General features: G+C 37.6%; 1 long non-coding RNA gene across 1 annotated transcript; it reads right to left on the bottom strand.

Annotated features, from left to right (window-relative positions):
* Window positions 1-414: 414 nt before the first annotated feature.
* LOC118768269 lies at window positions 415-8041 on the bottom strand. Its single transcript, XR_005004098.1, has 3 exons — window positions 7876-8041; window positions 1562-2252; window positions 415-1342 (listed from the first exon to the last, which is right to left on the bottom strand). It is a non-coding gene; the product is annotated as an uncharacterized LOC118768269 (long non-coding RNA).
* Between the last annotated feature and the right edge of the window lie 14260 nt (window positions 8042-22301).

Below are 22301 nucleotides of genomic sequence, written 5' to 3' on the forward strand. Positions count from 1 at the left end.
ATTCTTCTTCAAAATAATTCTTCAAAATAAATCTTCTTCAAAATAATTCTTCTTCTAAATAATAATTCTTCAAAATAATTCTTCTTCTAAATAATAATTCTTCAAAATAATTCTTCTTCAAAATAATAATTCTTCAAAATAATTCTTCTTCTAAATAATAATTCTTCAAAATAATTCTTCTTCAAAATAATTCTTCTTCAAAATAAATCTTTTTCAAAATAATTTTTCTTCAAAATAATACTTCTTCAAAATAATTCTTCTTCAAAATAATTCTTCTTCAAAATAAAACTTCTTCAAAATAAAACTTCTTCAAAATAATTCTTTTCCAAAATAATTCTTCCTTCAAAATAATACTTCTTCAAAATAATTCTTCTTCAAAATAATTCTTCTTCAAAATAATTCTTCTTCAAAATAATTTTTCTTCAAAATAATTCTTCAAAATAAATCTTCTTCAAAATAATTCTTCTTCAAAATAATTTTTCTTCAAAATAATTCTTCAAAATAAATCTTCTTCAAAATAATTCTTCTTCAAACAGTTTCTGTGAAATTCATCTTTAGGTTTTTGAATGGTTTGTCCTTATTGATGACTTTACCCAGAATCACACCTGGTTTTATTTCTTCGGCAACGATTTGCTGATTGCTTTCTTCGTATATATTCCTGTTCTCGATTTTCCGTTCCAAGGACAGTTGCGTTGTCATATATTCCTTAGTATTCTCATACTGTATCCTGTGTGTTTCCTTCTTCTTCCGTTGGTAGATGAAAAACGAAATGATGAGGTAAACGACCCCACTGCACGTCAGCAAGATGCAAGCGATCATCATCGGGATGCGGACTTTGCCTGTAAACACCTCCTTGTACGCCAGCAAACTCAGCACAAGAAAAACGTCACAGCATAAAACACCAATCAATGCAAAGCATGCCCATTTCTCTCCCTTGAAGTTGCTCTTCATACGCAGAGTCCATTCATCCAGATGCCAGTTGTTTATGATTATGTCCGATGGATTCGTTTGCTTGCTTCCATTGCTTTGATTCTGTAGCATTCGAAACATGGTTGATTGGAAGATTTGCAAATTGGCAAAAAATGACAATTGGTTGTTGTAGGATTAATAGATATTTGTTAGTTATTTTGGCTAAGTAGTCAATTGGTTTGTGGGCTGGTACAACAGCATTCTGTTTTCAAAGCAGTAATTAGTTTGTCATCTGAATATTAACTTACTGAAGAGCAATTGGTTGGTTCTCTAAATAGCAGCTTAACAATTGTTTGAATAGCAACTTAAGAATTTACAGAATAGCAATTCGTTGGTTCTCTAAATAGCAACTACACAATTGTTTGAATAGCAACTTAACAATTTACAATTGTTGTTAAAACAACAATTGACTAATTACTGTATGAGTAGTTGCTTACTTGCCTGAATAGCAACTGCTGAGAATATTGGCACAATTACAACTATATTTATAACTGAGTTGTATTATTGCTTCATTAGTTGTTTGGCAAAATGACAATTCATAAGTTAGTTGGTTGGCACAATAGTAATTTTCGTGGTCCAAGTGGAAATTTACTTGGTAGTACAATTGGTCAGTTCTCTGACAAGCAATTGTTGGGCGAGTTAGCAAAATAATTTCATTGTTGCCTGAGTAACAATTGGTTGCTAAAAATACAACTGATTGCTTGTCTAACAAGTATTGGCTGAGATGAAAGGCACAGTACCTATTTTGTAGTTGTCTGAATAGCAAATGTCCTTAAGATCAAATCACAGTTGGTCACTTCTTGAACATGAAATTGTTCACTTGAGTTGGCACAATAGCAATGTTGTTGCTCAAATAACAATTTGCAGATAAAACAGCAATTGGTTGATTGTCTGATAAGAAATTGTTGGCTGAATTGGCACAATAGCAGTTTCTTTGTTTGCAAAGCAATTTGTTGGCTGCTTGGTTGGCAAAACTAAAATTGGCCAAGCTATTGGTCAAGCATTTACTTGTCTGATCATCTCTGATGGATCAATTATTTCAGAAGCAATTTATTAATTAGTTATTAAACAGCAATTAATTGGTTACTTGGTTAATTAGTTAATTTGCGATCTGATATAACAAATCCGTTAATGTAAATTTTTGTGATTACAAGTGAATCAGCATTTAGTTAATTGGTTAGCAATACAGCAATTAATTAGCAATACAGCAATTGGTTGATTGTCTTAATAGCACTCTGTTGATTGGTTGGCTGTTTAACGAGCAGTTCTTTAAGCCATCTCACCTACAAATAAAGGAAGAATGCATCAGTTTAAGAAACGAAGGGATGATTAATTATTAAAGAAATGATTAACGAATAGCTTGATTAGGGTAAATTAATGTAACCCATGGTTGTAGAGCTCATTAATAAACAACACTTCCAGAACTGAGTTTTGCAGAAGTGGGTGGGCTTTCTCAAGAACCTCATATTGGCAGACATTTCAGGCCATAATTGTCTTCTCTGTGAAGCTCAATGGCTTGAACTTGGCCCTCACTACTTCATCCATTGTCCCCTCTTCTTCAGATGCCATCCACTTTAAGCAGTCAGCATTTCTTTATACAGTTGTGTATGCTGGCCACTTGATAAGAACAATATTTAATTTAAAGTGGAGGCGCAATGGCCCAGTGGTTAGGGCAGCGGACTCGCGGTCGTAGGATCGCGGTTTCGATTCCCAGACCGGGCGTTGTGAGTGTTTCTTGAGCGAAAACACCTAAAGCTCCACGAGGCTCCGGCAAGGGATGGTGGTGATCCCTGCTGTACTCTTTCACCACAACTTTCTCTCACTCTTTCTTCCTGTTTCTGTTGTACCTGTATTTCAAAGGGCCGGCCTTGTCACTCTCTGTGTCACGCTGAATATCCCCGAGAACTACGTTAAGGGTACATGTGTCTGTGGAGTGCTCAGCCACTTACACGTCAATTTCACGAGCAGGCTGTTCCGTTGATCGGATCAACCGGAACCCTCATCGTCGTAACCAACGGAGTGCTTCCTTTTCCATTTAATTTAAATTAGTGATCTTGTCCTTATTTATATAAATTTAAATTTATTTCATCATTGTATTTACTGCGGTGATGTTTTAACCATGTCGCACGAGGAATTAAGAAGCGGGCATTTTAAACTGGTCATGTTGCATACGTGCATATATATGTAGGTATATGTTCATATATGTAAGTATTCATATGTTGTATGTATATATATCTATTTATGTTTCTCTCTGTATATTCCACTGATGAGGCAAAGCATTTCTTAATATAAAGCCAGAAATCTGGGATCTGGAATTATCCAGTAATTTTTTGCTAGATTTATTTATCTTTTTGTCTTCTCTCCTTGTGCTGTATGAACATTTAATGTGGTTTTAGAGTCAGATTTTGGCTGCTATTTTCAGCATGGCTATAGCTCGTAGATACCCTAAATTATAATTCTCTCTCTATATATATACATATATATATATGCATGTGTATATGTATGTATCTATCTCTGTTTATCTATCTATCTATCTATCTATCTATCTATCTATCTATCTATCTATCTATCTATCTAACTATCAGTCTATATATATATATATATTTTATATATACTTTATTTAAAGTAGCAGAAAATTCAACAAAATCTGTTACTCTGAGTTTCTCGTTGCCGTTCATTGGACAGTTTTTGCTAGAAAAATTCTAGCAAAAACTGTCCGATGAACGGCAACGGGAAACTCAGAGTAACAGGTTTTGTTGAATTTTCTGCTGCTTTAAATAAAGCATATTACTCTACCACTGGTATTTGAGTACTCTTTTTCCACCTTGTTTCACATTTATGTGTTTACTCCGGTATATTTTATATATATATTTACTCCGGTATATTTTATATATATATATATATAAAATATACCGGAGTAAACACATAAATGTGAAACAAGGTGGAAAAAAGAGTACTCAAATACCAGTGGTAGAGTAATATGCTTTATTTAAAGCAGCAGAAAATTCAACAAAACCTGTTACTCTGAGTTTCCCGTTGCCGTTCATCGGACAGTTTTTGCTAGAATTTTTCTAGCAAAAACTGTCCGATGAACGGCAACGAGAAACTCAGAGTAACAGATTTTGTTGAATTTTCTGCTACTTTAAATAAAGTATATATAAAATATATATATATATGTATGTATATATAATTAATCCATAAAAAACGAAGAAAAAACACAAGAAAAAAACAACAATGTGAGGACATGGTACATGCAAGTATTGAGAAGATGCTCAGGGAAGGAAAGAAAGGTTGTTTAACATTTAGAGCAAACGCTCTTCTTCAGAAACAGGAGACAGAGCAAAGTCCAGAAGAAAAGGAACATGGAGGTAAAAAAATCGCCAACAATCCACATGTGGTTACATTTTGTAAAAAGAAAAATATATGTATGTATGTGTGTGTATGAGTATGTGTGTATATATAGATATATGTATATTTATCTGTAAGTATGTTTTTGTGCCTAGGATGTTTGACCACATCATCATATGAGCATTGAGGATCTTCTCTCTCTCCTCATACTCCTGTACCATTGTTTCCCTCATGTTGGTGATGTGTGGGTTGCATCCCCTGGATGTAGTTCAGCAGGCTGTCTATAAACATACAACCCCACATCACCCATAAGAGGGAAACGATGGTACAGGATTATGAGGAGAGAGAGAGAGAGAAGATCCTGATTGCTCATAGGATTATATTGGGCAAACATGCTAGGGGCCAAAAAAGTGCACAGCCAGAGTCCAATAAACATCATCAAATAAATGGAACAGGTTTAGAATTTGGAGATTTGGAGAGTGAAAGAAATAAATTCATTAGAAAACAAAATCAATATATCCGATTTCCAATCGAAGTCGGATGTAGAGGGTTCGTTGGACACAGTGTGAGACGACTGTTGTTATCGCTAGGCCTAACTCATCGTAAAGTCAATACCACCATGACCGATATCCAATCTACAGTGGAGAAGGCTAGCCACTGGATTTGGTTAAAAAGAGATGATGAACGATGGCTAGAAGGATATTGAGCTTTATTTGATAACTAGCTGATCTAGCAAGCGGGACCTCATATCAGTGAGGGGGGCTGGTGCGCATTGATGCCGTCAAGAGGTAGGCCCCGAAACGGTGCGCATTCTCTCCTGATGACCCCATACACTTGCTGGCTTCCGGTATGCGGAGTTTTTGACTAGTAGCACTTGTATGTGCAAGTTGTTTGCAAGACATCACAAAAAAGAAAACTAAAGGTGTTAACTTTAGATATAAAAATAATTAATTATTATCCACTGATGAGTTCCAAATGACTTAATATATTTCTTTACTGCTCACAAGGGGCTAAACATAGAGGGGACAAACAAGGACAGACAAAGGGATTAAGTCGATTACATCGACCTCAGTGCGAAACTGGTACTTTATTTATCGACTCCGAAAGGATGAAAGGCAAAGTCGACCTCGGCGGAATTTGAACTCAGAACGTAACGAAAGATGAAATATGGCTACGCATTTCGCCCGGCGTGCTAATGTTTCTGCCAGCTCGCCGCCTTAAATGACTTGATATAATAATGTGTATTAGTTTTGTTGAAATGCCTATTCTTCGATTGTATACTCGAAAGATGGTCTTTTGCGATAGAAACAGCTGTCTGGTTAAATTAAGTACATAATCCATATTGCCATTCAAATCTGTTCCATTTATTTGATGACATTTATTGGATTCTGTTTAATAAATTGATCCAACCAATGATTTTTTTATTTATATATATTTATATATATTCATATGGAAATGAAAGGAATCCCTTAAATAAAGTAGGATTTAAAAACCTTGGAAACTTCTTTTCAAACTCTACCTGTCTAACACCTGTGGACATATTTACAAAGTCAGAAAACAGCACAGCTCCCATGACTTTCGGAAACATTTTTTCATGCTAAGAGTTGCTGAAGCATGGAACAAACTGCTGGCATCAGTTGTTAGTTGTCAGAGCACTGCATCCATCAAAACTTCCATGCTTCCTGAGATTCGCCAACACTACACCTAAATTTCTCCCCTCCATACACACGCAAGCATGTATCTGACTCATACACTGTTCACTTTCCAGACATTTGTACATTACTGCATATACTCTATACGCACTTTCTGACAAGTTGTGGTGCATCTGAGCACAGTATACAATAATTTCATTATTCTTATTTTATCTGCAAAAATATAATATATAAATATCTCTCTCTCTCTCTCTCTCTCTATCTATCTATCTATCTCTATACATATATGTGTGTGTGTGTATTATCAGTAAATCATAAATCCAATAGAGAAGCACACTCTAGGTTAAAGAGTATTTAGAGAATATTAGTTATGGCCGGTTCATAGGGACCCTAATAATAGCTAACCACAAGGGTCTCATGAGACATGTGTAAAGCTAAGCACTTTATGGATGCAAAATTCTGGGTAATCCTATGAACCAGTATATATATATATATATATATAATATACATACACACACACACACACACACACACACATATATATATATATATATATATATATATATATATATATATACTGGTTCATAGGATTACCCAGAATATATACATACATACACAAGTGTATATGTATATATATATGTGTGTATGTATATGAATGAATATATATATATACACACATCCATATATATACATACATGTATGCATGCATACATACATACATACATACATACACACATATATGTACATGCATACATGCATGGATACATACATACATACATATATATGTACATGCATGCATGCATGCATACATACATGCATGCATACATATGAGTAACAAAGATGTACATACAGAAATTCTATAGAAAGTACCTTTATAAAAAGTACAAGTCTGAATCACCAAGGACGGATATCTTCCCTGGGTTGTATTGTCTGCACACACGGCAGGAATATCAGGTACAAACACCCCTGCATGGAGTCTTGGTATTCAATATTCAATTGATATTGTTTGGGTTTGCAAGGTGCCTCAATTTAAGTACCGAATTCAACAGAACCTTAATTATATTTTATATATACATATATATATATATATACACCTTTTACTCTTTTACTTGTTTCAGTCATTTGACTGTGGCCATGCTGGAGCACCGCCTTTAGTCGAGCAAATCAACCCCAGGACTTAGTCTTTGTAAGCCTAGTACTTATTCTATTGGTCTCTTTTGCCAAACTGCTAAGTTACGGGGACGTAAAAACACCAGCATCGGTTGTCAAGCAATACCAGGAGAACAAACACAGACACACAAATATACACACACACACATATATATACATACACATACATATATACATATATACGATGGGCTTCTTTCAGTTTCCGTCTACCAAATCCACTCACAAGGCCTTTGCTCGACCCGAGGCTATAGTAGAAGACACTTGTCCAAGGTGCCATGCAGTGGGACTGAACCCGGAACCATGTGGTTGGTGAGCAAGCTACTTACCACACAGCCACTCCTGTGCCTATATATATCTACATATGAGTGTGCACATATGCATAAATATACATTTATAAACATGTGTGTGTATGTGTCAATGTATATGTGTATATATGTATATATAGCAATATAGATATATGTGCGAGTGATATATTTATACACACAGATACATACGTGTGTGTGTATATATACACATATATATAATTTGGGACCTACTGATTATTCTGTGAACAGCACACGAAAATTAGGTATGAAAAAATAAAGAAATTATCAGGTTAATCAAAAAAAATAACCACTACTACACATGCATCCATACACTCACACACACATGTGCATACACACACACACACACACAAGCTTTGAGATTAAAAAAACATTTATCATGAAATTAAATGAAATAAAATTGTTGGTGTTACCTTTTAAAGTTTTTTCTGTTGGAAGAGAGAAAATAAATTATATATGTGGACAGAAAGCGTAGCATAACATGCTGTGTGTGTGTGTGTGTGTGTGTGTGTGTGTGCTCATTGTGGAGTGGAGCCATTCTCCAGTGAAATATAACGGCTGTTAATGGTATGCTCTTAGTTTGACCTAAAATCTACACTGACAACAATAACAACAACAACAATCATGATGTTAATAATAATATCAATAATAATAATAATAATAACAATGATAGTAGTGGTAGTAGTAGTAATAATAATAATAATAATTATAATAATAATAATAATTATAATAATAATAATGATAATAATAATTATAATAATAATAATGATAATAATAATTATAATAATATTAATGATGATAATAATAATGATGATGATAATAATTATAATAATAATAATGATGATGATAATAATTATAATAATAATAATGATGATAATAATAATTATAATAATAATAATAATAATAATGATGATGATAGTAATTATAATAATAATGATATTAATGATAATAATAATAATAATAATAATAATAATTCTTTCTACTGTAGGCATAAGGCGTGAAATTTATGGAGAGGGGACTTGTCAATTGTATTTACCCCAGTGTATCACTGGTACTTAATTTATTGACCCTAAAGGATGAAAGGCAAAGTCAACCTTGGCAGAATTTGAACTCAGAACATAAGGATAGATGAATGCCGCTAAGCATTTTGCCCGATGTGCTAATGTTTCTGCCAGCTTGCCACCACCATAATAATAATAATAATAATATTGATCTAAAAGAAGTTTGTTCCTTTTCGAGCCATGCCTGGCTCATAAGGGCCTGTTTCCTGGTTTCAATGGCATATAGGTTCCCCACCTGGATAGGATGCTGGTCCGTTGCAGGTGAGCTGCAAGATGCAGGACGAAAGAGTGAGAGAAATTTGTGGCGAAAGAGTCAGCAGAAGGTTGTCATTACCTTCTGCCGGAGCCATGTGGAGTTACCGTCCGGTCTGAGATTCGAACCCATGATCCCTCGATCACGAGTCCACTGCTCTAACCACTAGGCCATGTGCCTCCATGATATAAAAGATGGGCTACAGCAAATATTCTGCTCAATACCACAGATGTGCTTGTCAGTTGTTTGACCTTAACCAGTTGAGCATGTCCCTTGGTGGCTGATGATATGTGCATCTCTGATCACGAGCAGAAGTAGTGGGGGAGCATCATAGCCATGTGTTGAGAGGGATTCTTGGAGGTTTGGATAATTCACCTCTGGAAACATGGGTGGTTCTTTCAACATCCTTAAACAACCCTTATTCAAGGACCTTTTGAGCGGTATGGATAACTCGACCATAAGAAAATTCTAACTGGGCCCGAACTGCAAGGTCACGCACTGTTTATCTTGATATGAGATCAGCATATTGCGCACATATGGTTGTGATGCATAATATAAATTATGCAGGAGACATAATATAAATTCCACATCTCAGAAATATGGAATTGTGTTATCATCCAATTGGTAAAGGAGCTGACTTGAGACATCAATGGTGACAGACAGACAGAAACTACAGCTGAAACTAGCTTGCGACTGAAACAAAGAATGTTACAAAATGCAGGGAGAGAAATGAGAACAGTGTACCCATAAGGATCAAATAAGGGATTAGGTTTGTAATTCTGATGCATCAACCAAGTTTGACTTGAGACACCTGAAGATGGCTGGAGTGTACAACAACCAAAATGTAGTAAAGCAAAAATCGTAGGCATAGGAGTGGCTGTGTGGTAAGTAGCTTGCTTACCAACCTCATGGTTCAGTCCCACTGTGTGCCACCTTGGGCAAGTGTCTTCTACTATAGCCTCGGGCCAACCAAAGCCTTGTGAGTGGATTTGGTAGACGGAAACTCAAAGAAGCCCATCTTAAGCAACTTGTAAACAAAGGTAAAAGAAAAAAATTTCAATGCCAAATATGCCGAAATAGACTTAAATTGTTTTCTTTTGCCCTTGTTTATAAGTTGCTTATAAATTTAACCTTTAAAGGTATTTTTTTAATATGCTGGCCATTGATAAAATTTTTTCGAAAATTTTATCCTATATTAGATGTATATATGTGTTATATATATATAATGTATATCATCATCATCATCATCATCGTTTAGCGTCCGTTTTCCATGCTAGCATGGGTTGGACGGTTCTACTGGGGTCTGTGAAGCCAGAAGGCTTCATCAGGCCCAGTCAAATCTGGCAGTGTTTCTACGGCTGGATGCCCTTCCTAACGCCAACCACTCCGTGAGTGTAGTGGGTGCTTTTTACGTGCCACCCGCATATATATATGTATGTGTGTATGTTTGTGTGTCTATGTTTGTCCCCCTAGCATCACTTGACAACCAATGCTGGTGTGTTTACGTCTCCGTAACTTAGCGATTTGGCAAAAGAGACTGATAGAATAAGTACTAGGCTTACAAAGAATAAGTCCTGGGATAGACTTGCTTGACGAAAGGCGGTGCTCCAGCATGGCCGCAGTCAAATGACTGAAACAAGTAAAAGACTATTGAGTAAGAGTAATCAAAATGGGGACAGCAGTCTGACTAAAATAAACTCTTTTACACTTTTCCTTGTTTCAGTCATTTGACTGTGGCCATGCTGGAGCACCACCTTTTAGTCAAGCAAATCAACCCCAGGACTTATTCTTTGTAAGCCTAGTACTTATTCTATCGGTCTCTTTTGCCGAACTGCTAAGTAATGGGGACATAAACACACCAGCATCGGTTGTCAAGTGATGCTAGGGGGACAAACACAGACACACAAACATATACACACACATACATATACATATATATATATATATATATAATATATATATATATATATATATATACGACAGGCTTCTTTCAGTTTCCGTCTACCAAATCCACTCACAAGGCATTAGTCGGCCCGGGGCTATAGCAGAAGACACTTGCCCAAGGTGCCACACAGTGGGACTGAACCCAGAACCATGTGGTTGGTAAGCAAGCTACTTACCACACAGCCACTCTGTGTACAAAATATAAATTCCTCATCTCAAAAATGTAGAATCATCTCTCTTGTATCTCCATATTTTTTCATCCCCCCCAGCTCTCTTTTTCACCTTCTCCTCCCCTTCCCTACACTATCCCTCCACATCCTAGCCCCTCACTCCCACTCACATCTGGTGTCCATTGTACTACAATAAGCCCTCCTCTTCCCCCCCCTCTTCTGTTTCTCCCCTGGCTTCTCTCTCCCCGCCACCCTTGCCATAGTGAGGATGTGGCAACAGGTTGGTTGTCTCATGGTTTGTGGTTTGTTTGTTCACCTATTTAGGAAAATAGAATTTACATTTTAATACTTCTACATTTCAGATCTATGTATACAGATGTATGTATACACACACATATATTGATGTTTATATACACACACACACACACACATATATGTATATATATATATATATATACACACACACGCATATATGTATATATGTGATACAAAATTTGTATATATTTTGTATCACATTGAAACTAACTATGACTTAATTTTTCCTCTCACACCATCTCCGATGAAGGGATATAATTAATAAATATCCTAGAAACAGCTGTAAGACCTTCTATCTATAAATGCTCTAATATCTATACAGCCTTGGTTTTTATCTTATTACACAAAAAATTCTTGTATATATATATATATATATATTATTATTTTTTTTTATCGTTTATTTCGTATATTTTCATTTGCCTTGCTTATTTTTATAGTTTGTTGCTCTATAACTCAAGTGGGTGGAAAGGGAGGGAATGCAAAGCCTCATTCGTACTTTTTGAATTCGTTAGTACTAGCAGTCGAAGATGGTTTGTCTGGGATTACTCATATCAGACGGGTATGTTCGATTTTTAGTGCTCTCAAATCCAAACCTAAAGAAATCTTTGAGCTGACGAAGGAAATGTTGATCTTTATATTCAACTAATCCAGATACGGGCCGTTCTCAGGTAATCTTATATACGTGTGATCTTTCGTTATGTTTCCCTCTATGCCTACGTGGATTGTTTTTGAGTATACATTGTCTGGGAGACTCTTCTTATAGTAGAGGAAATAGCTAAGATTCTTTGGCTGCTATTTCTAAAAGTTCAGTGTGTGGTAAAGTAAATTATTTTACTGAACCCTAATTATATAACGTAATGTTTTAAACATACCGTAAATGGTCTTTTTACATACTGAACACTACTTGGTAAAATTATTAATTAATAATTAATTAATTCTACCCTTTTATTATTGATTATATATATATATGTGTGTGTGTGTGTGTATGTTTGTGTGTCTGTGTTTGTCCCCCCCACAACATCGCTTGACAACTGATGCTGGTGTGTTTACATCCCCGTAACTTAGCGGTTCGGCTAAAGAGATCGATAGAATAAGTTCTACGCTTACAAAGAATAAGTTATGGGGTCGATTTGCTCGACTAAAACAAGTAAATGAGTAAAAAGAGTAAAAGAGTATAGTGGCTATGTAAAGGTGATGGTACATTTTTCATCCCCTCTTGCCGTTTACTTCAGAAATAGGATCATTTTCTTCATGTTTCTGCTATGAATCACAGATGGAAAAACATTGGGTGAAGTCAGCCACATTCATTTGCTATGAAACCCAAACATTAAGCCTTTTGATGAAACCAATTTGATGCAGATGGCTTTCAACTCTCAGTTTCGATATCTGAGAAATATCTGTGATCATTCTGATCATACAATGGGGGCTAGCATTGTAGCAGATCCAAAACTGAATTGCTAGATAGCCAAGCAAACATCACGATACTCTTTTCTCTCTTTTACTTGTTTCAGTCATTTGACTGTGGCCATGCTGGAGCACCGCCTTTAGTCGAGCAAATCGACCCCGGGACTTATTCTTTGTAAGCCTAGTACTTATTCTATCGGTCTCTTTTGCCGAACCGCTAAGTGACGGGGACGTAAACACACCAGCATCGGCTGTCAAGCAATGCTAGAGGGACAAACACAGACACACAAACATATACATACACATACATACATATATATACATATATACGACAGGCTTCTTTCAGTTTCCGTCTACCAAATCCACTCACAAGGCATTGGTCGGCCCGGGGCTATAGTAGAAGACACTTGCCCAAGATGCCATGCAGTGGGACTGAACCCAGAACCATGTGGTTGGTAGGCAAGCTACTTACCACACAGCCACTCCTGCGCCTTGTTTCACATGATTGGCTGATTAACCGACCAATCAAAATCAAGCCATTGCATGATCCAGTTTCCTTGAGCTTTCTCATTGAGCCCCTATATAAAGGTGGGTTTTGGTGGTAATCGCAGAATATTGAGACAGCTGCTTGATGTCACCATTCTCATTCACCACCATCTGATGACGAAAAAAGAGGCAGACATTTTCTCACCACAAATATAGTACAACAAGCACTATGACCCGGAAACGCTGGGTCTTAGTGCTAGTGCATGCATATACAGCTGCGTGCATGCGAACATACACGCGAGTACTGTCCAAATCTCCGACCAATCACATACAGCTATCTGGCATTCAATTGGCGTATCAAGTTTTGCGCATTTTGATTGGGTTTTGGATAGAAAATTCACAAAAAAGTCACTTCTATTGATTTTTTAATGGCTTTGCAGGGTGACTGGGGAAATGTAAAGATGTGCACGACCACCCTTGGACGGTTTTGAATGACCATAGAAAGTGCGAGCCCTCTAACTGAAAAATTGTGGATTTGTATAAAGGATACACGCACACACACACAGACATTTTGCCGTTTATATATAGAGAGATTTTGATTGGGTTTTGGATAGAAAATTCACAAAAAGTCACTTCTATTGATTTTTAATGGCTTTGCTGGGTGACTAGGGAAATGTAAAGATGTGCACGACCACCCTTGGACGGTTTTAAATGACCATAGAAAGTGAAAGCCCTCTAACTGAAAAATTGTGGATTTTTATAAAGGATACACGCACACACACACAGACATTTTGCCGTTTATATATAGAGAGATAGATTTCCCAATGTGATGTGCCAGCTACGATTGCTATATACCAGTGAAATTGGGATCTTTTCCTTTTGAACGGCACATGTCAACACAATTTTTAGTTAACTAAACACGTTTAAACTTCGTATACTGGTAGAATGTGTCAAAATAAAACATTTTTTTCTCTTGGCTTTCTTGAGAAAATTGTAATTTGTTTGTTTAACGTAGTTTAATTTTTTGAATTTTAACCAATGAATCGCCTCTAATTGAGCTAAAATCATTTGCTGCGTCTAAAACTGAGACAACATCATGTCACTAACCCTCACCCTCACCTTCACCCTCACCCTAACCCTAAATTTTAGCCTTTCGTTTTTCTTTTCTTAATTGTTAAATTAATTTAATTGTTACGCGTGTGTCTAAATTAATTTAACAATTAAGAAAAAAAAACGAAAGGCTAAAATTTAGGGTTAGGGTGAGGGTTAGGGTTAGTGACAGGATGTTGTCTCAGTTGTAGACACAGCAAATGATTTTAGCTCAATTAGAGGAAATTGATTGGTTAAAATTCGAAAAATTAAACTACATTAAACAAACAAATTACAATTTTCTCAAGAAAGCCAAGAGAAAAAAATGTTTTATTTTGACACATTCTACCAGTATACGAAGTTTTAAAGTGTTTAGTTAACTAGAAATTGTATTGACATGTGCCATTCAAAAGGAAAAGATCCTGAAATTGCCATAGATCCCAGCAGTATGTCTCTCCTGGTGTATAAATGTCACTGATATTTTAAATCAAAAGACCAATGCAGAAAATACCAAAGTACTTTCTGTGTTGGTCTTTTGATGAAAAAATAATAAAATCTTCTGTTAATTGTTCCCAAATGTTGTTAGTTACTGCTACATGCTGCCCTAGAAATACATTTTCTTTCACCAGCAGCAGACATCATTCTCATGATTTTGTAATTTCATTTGGCCAACCTGAGCGAGGACCAAAAAAGTTTCTCTCTCTTTACTCTCTCTTTTACTCTTTTACTTGTTTCAGTCATTTGACTGCGGCCATGCTGGAGCACCGCCTTTTAGTCGAGCAAATCGACCCCGAGACTTATTCTTTGTAAGCCCAGTACTTATTCTATCGGTCTCTTTTGCCAAACTGCTAAGTTACGGTGACATAAACACACCAGCATCGGTTGTCAAGCGATGCTAGGGGGACAAACACAGACACACAAACACACACACATACATATATATATATATATATATATATACGACGGGCTTCTTTCAGTTTCCGTCTACCAAATCCACTCACAAAGCTTTGGTCGGCCCGAGGCTATAGTAGAAGACACTTGCCCAAGGTGCCACACAATGGGACTGAACCTAGAACCATGTGGTTGGTAAGCAAGCGACTTACCACACAGCCACTCCTGCGCCTATTGAAATCTTGAAAACAACTTCTGGCACACGTGTTCCATAACAGCATCCTCTTCATATATTGGGTTGTCCGGAAAGTTTGTGCTAATTTATAGCAACTTACCTTTCAGCTTATTTTAGAACATGGTTGAGTCCATAAAATAGGATTTCACTACACCTCCATTTAGAGCACAGTTTAAGCTATCTTTTCGTGGAAGAAGGTTTATGTTCCTATAACCTGTGTTAATTCTGTAACCCTTTCAAATGGAAGATAAGAATGTTCATTTTCGGCACTTGATGCTTTGGGAACCAGACAAAAATTGCTGCAGCTCGGCTGGGATGTGTTTCTCCACCCTCCATATTCACCAGATATTGCTCCTTCGGATTTCCACTTATTCAGGTCTCTGCAGAATAGTCTTAATGGTAAAAATTTCAATTCCTTGGATGACGTAAAAAGATACCTTGATGAATTCTTTGCCATGAAACCACCTCAGTTCTGGGAAGAGGGTATTTTCAAGTTAAAGGAAAGATGGAGACGCATTGTGCAACAAAATGGTTCATATTTGGTTGATTAAAAATGTAATGGCAAGTATTTATTGACCTTTTTCTTTCCTTTAAAAACTGGTACAAACTTTCCGGACAACCCAATACATATCATCCTACAAGTTTTTGTTGTATTCTGGTCTTTTGATATGTTTTCTGGCATTCTGACGTTAACTTGCCCTTCCAGCTATCCCTTTTCAAATCTGCTACAAAAGGGGGGGGCGTGCAGTGTCCATAACATTTGTTTTGGTTGTCCATTTTCAGAGTGATCCCAAGTACACAAAAAACAACCTGTCTCATCACAAGTCTGTGTCAAACTATATCGAAGTGGAGGCACATGGCCTAGTGGTTAGAGCAGTGGACTTGTGGTCAAGGGATCGTGGGTTCGAATCTCAGACCAGGCGATGTGTGTGTTTATGAGCGAAAACACCTAAGCCCCACACGGTTCCAGCAGCAGGTAATGGCGAACTTCTGCTGACTCTTTCGCTACAACTTTCTCTCACTCTTTCTTCCTGCATCTTGCAGCTCACCTGCGGCGGACCGGTGTCCCATCCAGGTGGGGAACCTATACGCCAAGAAACTGGGAAACCAGCCCTTATGAGCCAGGTATGGCTCAAGAAGGAACAATAACAAAAAAAAAAACTACATCGAAGCATCAGGGGAGAGACTTGAAGCTAGCCACTTATCAGGGTGCTTGAAGTTCATTCAGGGTTAACAAAAGCCGAACAGGCTTCTAGGCCAACCCCAACAGTATAGCATGGTCTGTGGCACTGATGAGGAGTTATAGCTGTGAAGTGATAGGTAGAGGTAATGGGTGAGGTGGGGTTCTGCAGTGGGGTTGTATAGTATGGTGGGAGTGGAGTGACTGGGAGTGGTGGTCATGGTGATGATGGTGGTGAAGGTTGTGGTGGTGGTGGTGGAAGTGGTGATGCTTATGGTTGTGATGATGGTATTTGGTAATGGTGGTGATGGTAGTGGTGGTAGTGCTAATGTTGATGGTGATAATGGTGGTGGTGATGTTGGTGGTGGTGGTGGTTGTGGTTGTGAGGGTGGTGTTGGCGGTGGTGGTAGTGTGTGTGTGTATGTATGTGTGTGTGAGGTGATGGTGTTGGTACTGATGGTGGTGTTGGTGGTGGTGGTAGTGTGTGTGTGATGATGGTGATGATGATGGTGCAATGGTGGTGGTGGTGGGGTGGTGTGGTAGAAGTTAAGTGCAACAGGAAATCACGTGCATGCGGTCGATAGGGGTGGAGAGCGGTCATATAGAATAGAGGCGGGGGTAACATGTTGGGGGTAAGACCATGTGACACAGAGCAGCAAGAGCCCTATGGCAGGGGGGTTAGAGACGTATGGTGGTGCATGGTGTGTATGTTGCAGTGTAGGGCAAAGCAGTGCAAATGCATGCATTCTGTTGCATCAAGCTGTTCTCTCTCTCTCTCCCTTGACAAAACGGTGTCAGGCTTTTAAACAGAAAAAATAAAAAAACGATGGCCTTCAATGAAAATCTATATAGGACATGGCGTTTATTGATTGCTTATGGAGAGAGAGAGAGAGAGAGAGAGAGAGACACGCACACACGTATGCACACATGCACATACACACATACATGCACATACAGACACAAGGTCATGCATGTGGCTGAGGGGAAGGGAGGTGTGGGAGAATGAGGGGAAGGGGAAATGGAGTTGAGGGGACGTGGAGGGGAGGGATGAGGAGTGGGGGCGAGTAGGAGAGAGGGGGGAGGGGGGGAGAGGTGAGGGACGCTGAGGGGGTGGAGAGAGGGGTGAGGTACGAAGAGGGGGTGGGGGCGAGAGGGGAGGGATGGGGAGTGGGGACGAGAGGGGGAGAGGGGAGGTACAAGGAGGGTGGGACGACGAGGGGTCAAGAGGTGATGGACGAGGAGGGGGGACGAGGAGGGGGGACGAGGAGGGGGGACGAGGAGGGGGACGAGGAGGGGGGCGATGAGACAAGGAGAGTAGGAGGAAAAAAGAGGAGGGGCAGGGAGGGAGAGAGAGAGGAAGGAGCGGATAAGGACAAGAGGGACAACAACAACAACAACAAGAACCACAATTATGATGACGAGAGGAGGAAGAGTGGAGGATGAAGAGGACAAAGGGAGGGTGAGGGGGAAGAGGACAAGGGAAGGGTGAGGAGAGGAAAGAGAAAGAAGAGGCAAAGAGGGTAGAGAGGGAGGTGAAGGTGGAGGACAATGATGATGACAAAAGGAAGGTGGGGGAAGAGGTATAAAATCAATTATAAAACATCATCATCATCATCATCACCATTTAATGACTGTTTTTATGGCTTGCATGGAGGTGAATGGCTTAGTGGTTAGGGTGTTGAACTCATGATTGTAAGATTGTGGTTTCAATTCCTGGACCGGGCAATACATTGTGTTCTTGAGCAAAACACTTCATTTTCACGTTGCTCCAGTCCACTCATCTGGCATAAATGAGTAACACCGAGATGGACTGGCATCCCGTCCAGGTGGGGAATTTCTCCGCCACTGAAACTGGGAAACTGGTCCTTATGAGCCTGGCATGGCTCGAGAAGAAACATTTATTTTTTTTTTATGGCTTGCATGAGCCAGATGGCTTGACAGGATATGATAAACCAGAGGGCTGTACTGAACTCCAAGGTCGATTTTAGCATGTCTGTTATTCCATACCTGCCATCAGCTCTCCTCACCTGCTTCCAGAAGAGACATTGGCAGATGAGAATACCACACACTAGCAGAATCGCCCGGCGTTGCTCGGGTTTGTTTCAACCCTTTAGAATTGGAATTTTTGAAAAGTAAAAATTTTGCATTATGTAGCTTGTTATTCTCTTTAAGCGAACATTTTTCTGGTTGAAATACACCGAAAAATGGCGACACAGCAGTAAAAAAAACGTAAAAAATAGGGATTTTCATAGAAAAAAAAGCATCTTTTTGATGTTAACATGGTCCGATTTGAATCTTTTCCTCTACAGAAGGAAGAGCAAGCCTTCTTCTATCATACTCTCAATTTTGGTCAACTTGCGCCACAGGGTCTCGGAGGAGATAGTGTTAGTTGAAGGCTACCAAACCTGCCATACACAGACAACTTCAGCTTTATATAGAGAGAGATTGGCTAAGATGGTGATCTGGCAGAATGGTTAACAAGCTGAGCACAAATGCTTTGTGGTGTTTAATCAGATTTTACATTCTGAGTTCAAATCTTTCTGAGGTTGATTTTTCCTTTATGTCCTCTCAGGGTCAATAAAATAAGTACTGGTTCAGCTCTGGGTTCGATGTGATCAACTAGCTCTTTCCCCAAAATTTCATGTTTAGGGCTTTAAGTAGAAAGGATCATCATTATCATTATCGCTAGCTGACCCCGTGCCATCAAAAGTGATGGCTAATTGTAGTATTTTATTAATATAAAAGAAAAAAGGAGCACTCCATCGGCTATGGCAACAAGGGTCCCAGCTGATATGATCAACGGAACAGCCTGCTCATGAAATTTACGTGCAAGTGGCTGAGTACTCCACAGACACATGTACCCCTAATGTAGTTCTCAGGGAGATACAGCATGACACAGAGTGTGACAAGGCTGACCCTTTGAAATACAGGTACAACTCATTTTTGCCAGCTGAGTGGACTGGAGCAACGTGAAATAAAGTGTCTTGCTCAAGGACACAACATGTCGCTGGGAATCAAACTCACGTCCTTACAATTGTGAGCCGAATGCCCTAACCACTAGGCCACGTGCCTTCACTATTTTATATATAAATAAGGTACAAAACCAAGTTTTTGTTTAATATTTCTTTTTTCCCATTATTTTTTTTACTTAATTTTTGAGAGCAGTCAGGTTCATTTTTATTATTCTCATTTCTGAGAGCAGTTGAGTCTATTTCAGATATTCTCATTTTAAAAATCATCTCTGGCTAATCATTGAGAGGATGTTGGTGTTGACTTGGCAGAGGTTTAAACGTAAAGTATGAACGAGGGCAACCAGCATCCACACGTTGATGGAATGACGTCATCAGTTTTTAAGATACAATTTTATAACAGGCAAAAAGAAAAAAAGAAAAAGACAGAAAAATCAGAACCCCCCCCCCCCCCCCCCCGAAAAAAAGTATTTTTCTTTTCGCTTGTTATAAAATTGTATCTTAAAAACTGATGATGTCATTCCATCAACGTGTGGATGCTGGTTGCCCTCGTTCATACTTTATGTTTAAATTTCTAGAATTTTGAATTTTTATCACTTCTTATTTTGAACTTTACAAAGACAGACGTACTGTTGAAATATCGTTCAACTAATAAAATATCTATTACAATCAAATCGAGCTCTTCTTCTTGACTATTATTATTATTATTGTTATTATTATTATTATTGTTATTATTATTATTATTTTAATTATTATTGTTTTTATTTTAATTATTATTATTATTGTTATTATTATTATTATTTTAATTATTATTATTATTATTATTTTAATTATTATTATTATTGTTATTATTATTATTATTTTAATTATTATTATTATTGTTATTATTATTATTATTTTTATTATTATCATTTTTATTTTAATTATTATTATTATTATTATATTATCATCATCATCATTATTATTATTATTATTATTATTATTTTAATTATTATTATTTTTATTTTAATTATTATTATTATTGTTATCATTATTATTATTTTAATTATTATTATTATTGTTATTATTATTATTATTTAAAAAAAAATATTATTATTATTTATTATTATTATTATTATTATTATTATTATCATTATTATTATTATTATTATTATTATTATTATTATTATTATTATTAGGCTGCTGCAGAATTGTTGGCATGTCAACCAAAATGCCTAGTGGCATTTCATCCTTCTTTACATTCTGAGTTCAAACCCCATCAAGGTCGACTTTGCCTTTCATCCTTTTGGGGTCAATAAAATAAGTACCAGTTGAGAATTTAGGGTCGATGTAATCAACTTACCCCGTCTGCCACAAATATTGGTCTTGTGCCAAAATTCGAAGCCCATATTGCTCCTTGGCTACATGACTTGTCTCAGAAGTCTGGAAATGAATGGCACTGCTTGTATGATGGTCTGTGACATTTGCTTCCAACTACCACATGACGTCAAAACAAGCCAAGGAAATGCAAACACACACACACACACATATACATACATACATACATACATGCATATATATCTGAACACATACACACACAAATATGTATATATACATATATGTATATAAACTTGTAAAGATATATTATTTATTTTATTTTATCTAGTTTCAGCTCATGAGCTGTGGCCATGCTGGGGCACCGCCATTATATATATATATATATATATTATTACTATTATTAGTCAACCTTCGCATATTCCCGTGTCAGGCCGAAGAACGAAATGTTTCCAAGATAAGAGTCTTTCTAATCTAATGTTGTGGTTGAGCTGTTTTGTTTGTTTATTAGTTATTATTATTATTATTATTACTATTATTAGTATTGTCCCTTTGATCCCCTGGTCGACAGTTTGCTTATTATTATTATAATTATTATTATTACTATTTTCTGCTTCGCCTCGTATTGCATATTATTTCTCCATACAGGGGTTTTTTTCAATGGCGGCCCATTTTCGTGGGGTTCCACTGTTCTTCTCTATCTATCTCTCTCTCTTCCTTTCTCACGTTGTCTGCCATTCCCCCCTTCCATTGCTAAGAGCATTTTTAAGCCAGCCCGTCAGTTCAACCTTCGTATATTCCCGGTGCACCCGCCCTTGTCACCCCCACCACCAATACCGGATATCTCTATATTTTTGCTCCATCTATACCGGTTGTCGCTTCTCCCACCACCATTATAGGTGTCTACTCTTCGCTCCCCCCCTCTTCAATACGCTATTTCACCATGCATTACCCCTCTCTTGATATCCTACGTTCTACTTGCCTAGAACCTGTCATCATTTCTCTGAACCACCCCTCCCCACTGGTGCTCCCCTATATATTTCTGCCCCCCTCCCCACATAAAAAAAAAAAGCACCATCCGAACGTGGCCGATGCCAGACCCCTCTGGCACCTGTGCAGGTGGCACGTAAAAAACACCAACTACACTCGCGGAGTGGTTGGCGTTAGGAAGGGCATCCAGCTGTAGAAACACTGCCAGACTAGACTGGAGCCTGGGGCAGTCCCTAGCTCCCCAGACCCCGGTCGAAACCGTCCAACCCGTGCTAGCGCGGAAAACGGACGTTAAACGATGATGATGATGATGATGATATATATTTATATATATACTCTTTACTCTTTTACTCTTTTACTTGTTTCAGTCATTTGACTGCGGCCATGCTGGAGCACTGCCTTTAGTTGAGCAAATCGATCCCGGGACTTATTCTTTGTAAGCCCAGTACTTATTCTATCGGTCTCTTTTGCCGAACCGCTAAGTGAGAATTATATATAATTATATATTATATATATATATATATATATATATATTATA

This window comes from Octopus sinensis, linkage group LG27, assembly GCF_006345805.1.
Source record: "Octopus sinensis linkage group LG27, ASM634580v1, whole genome shotgun sequence".
Lineage (NCBI taxonomy): Eukaryota > Metazoa > Mollusca > Cephalopoda > Octopoda > Octopodidae > Octopus > Octopus sinensis.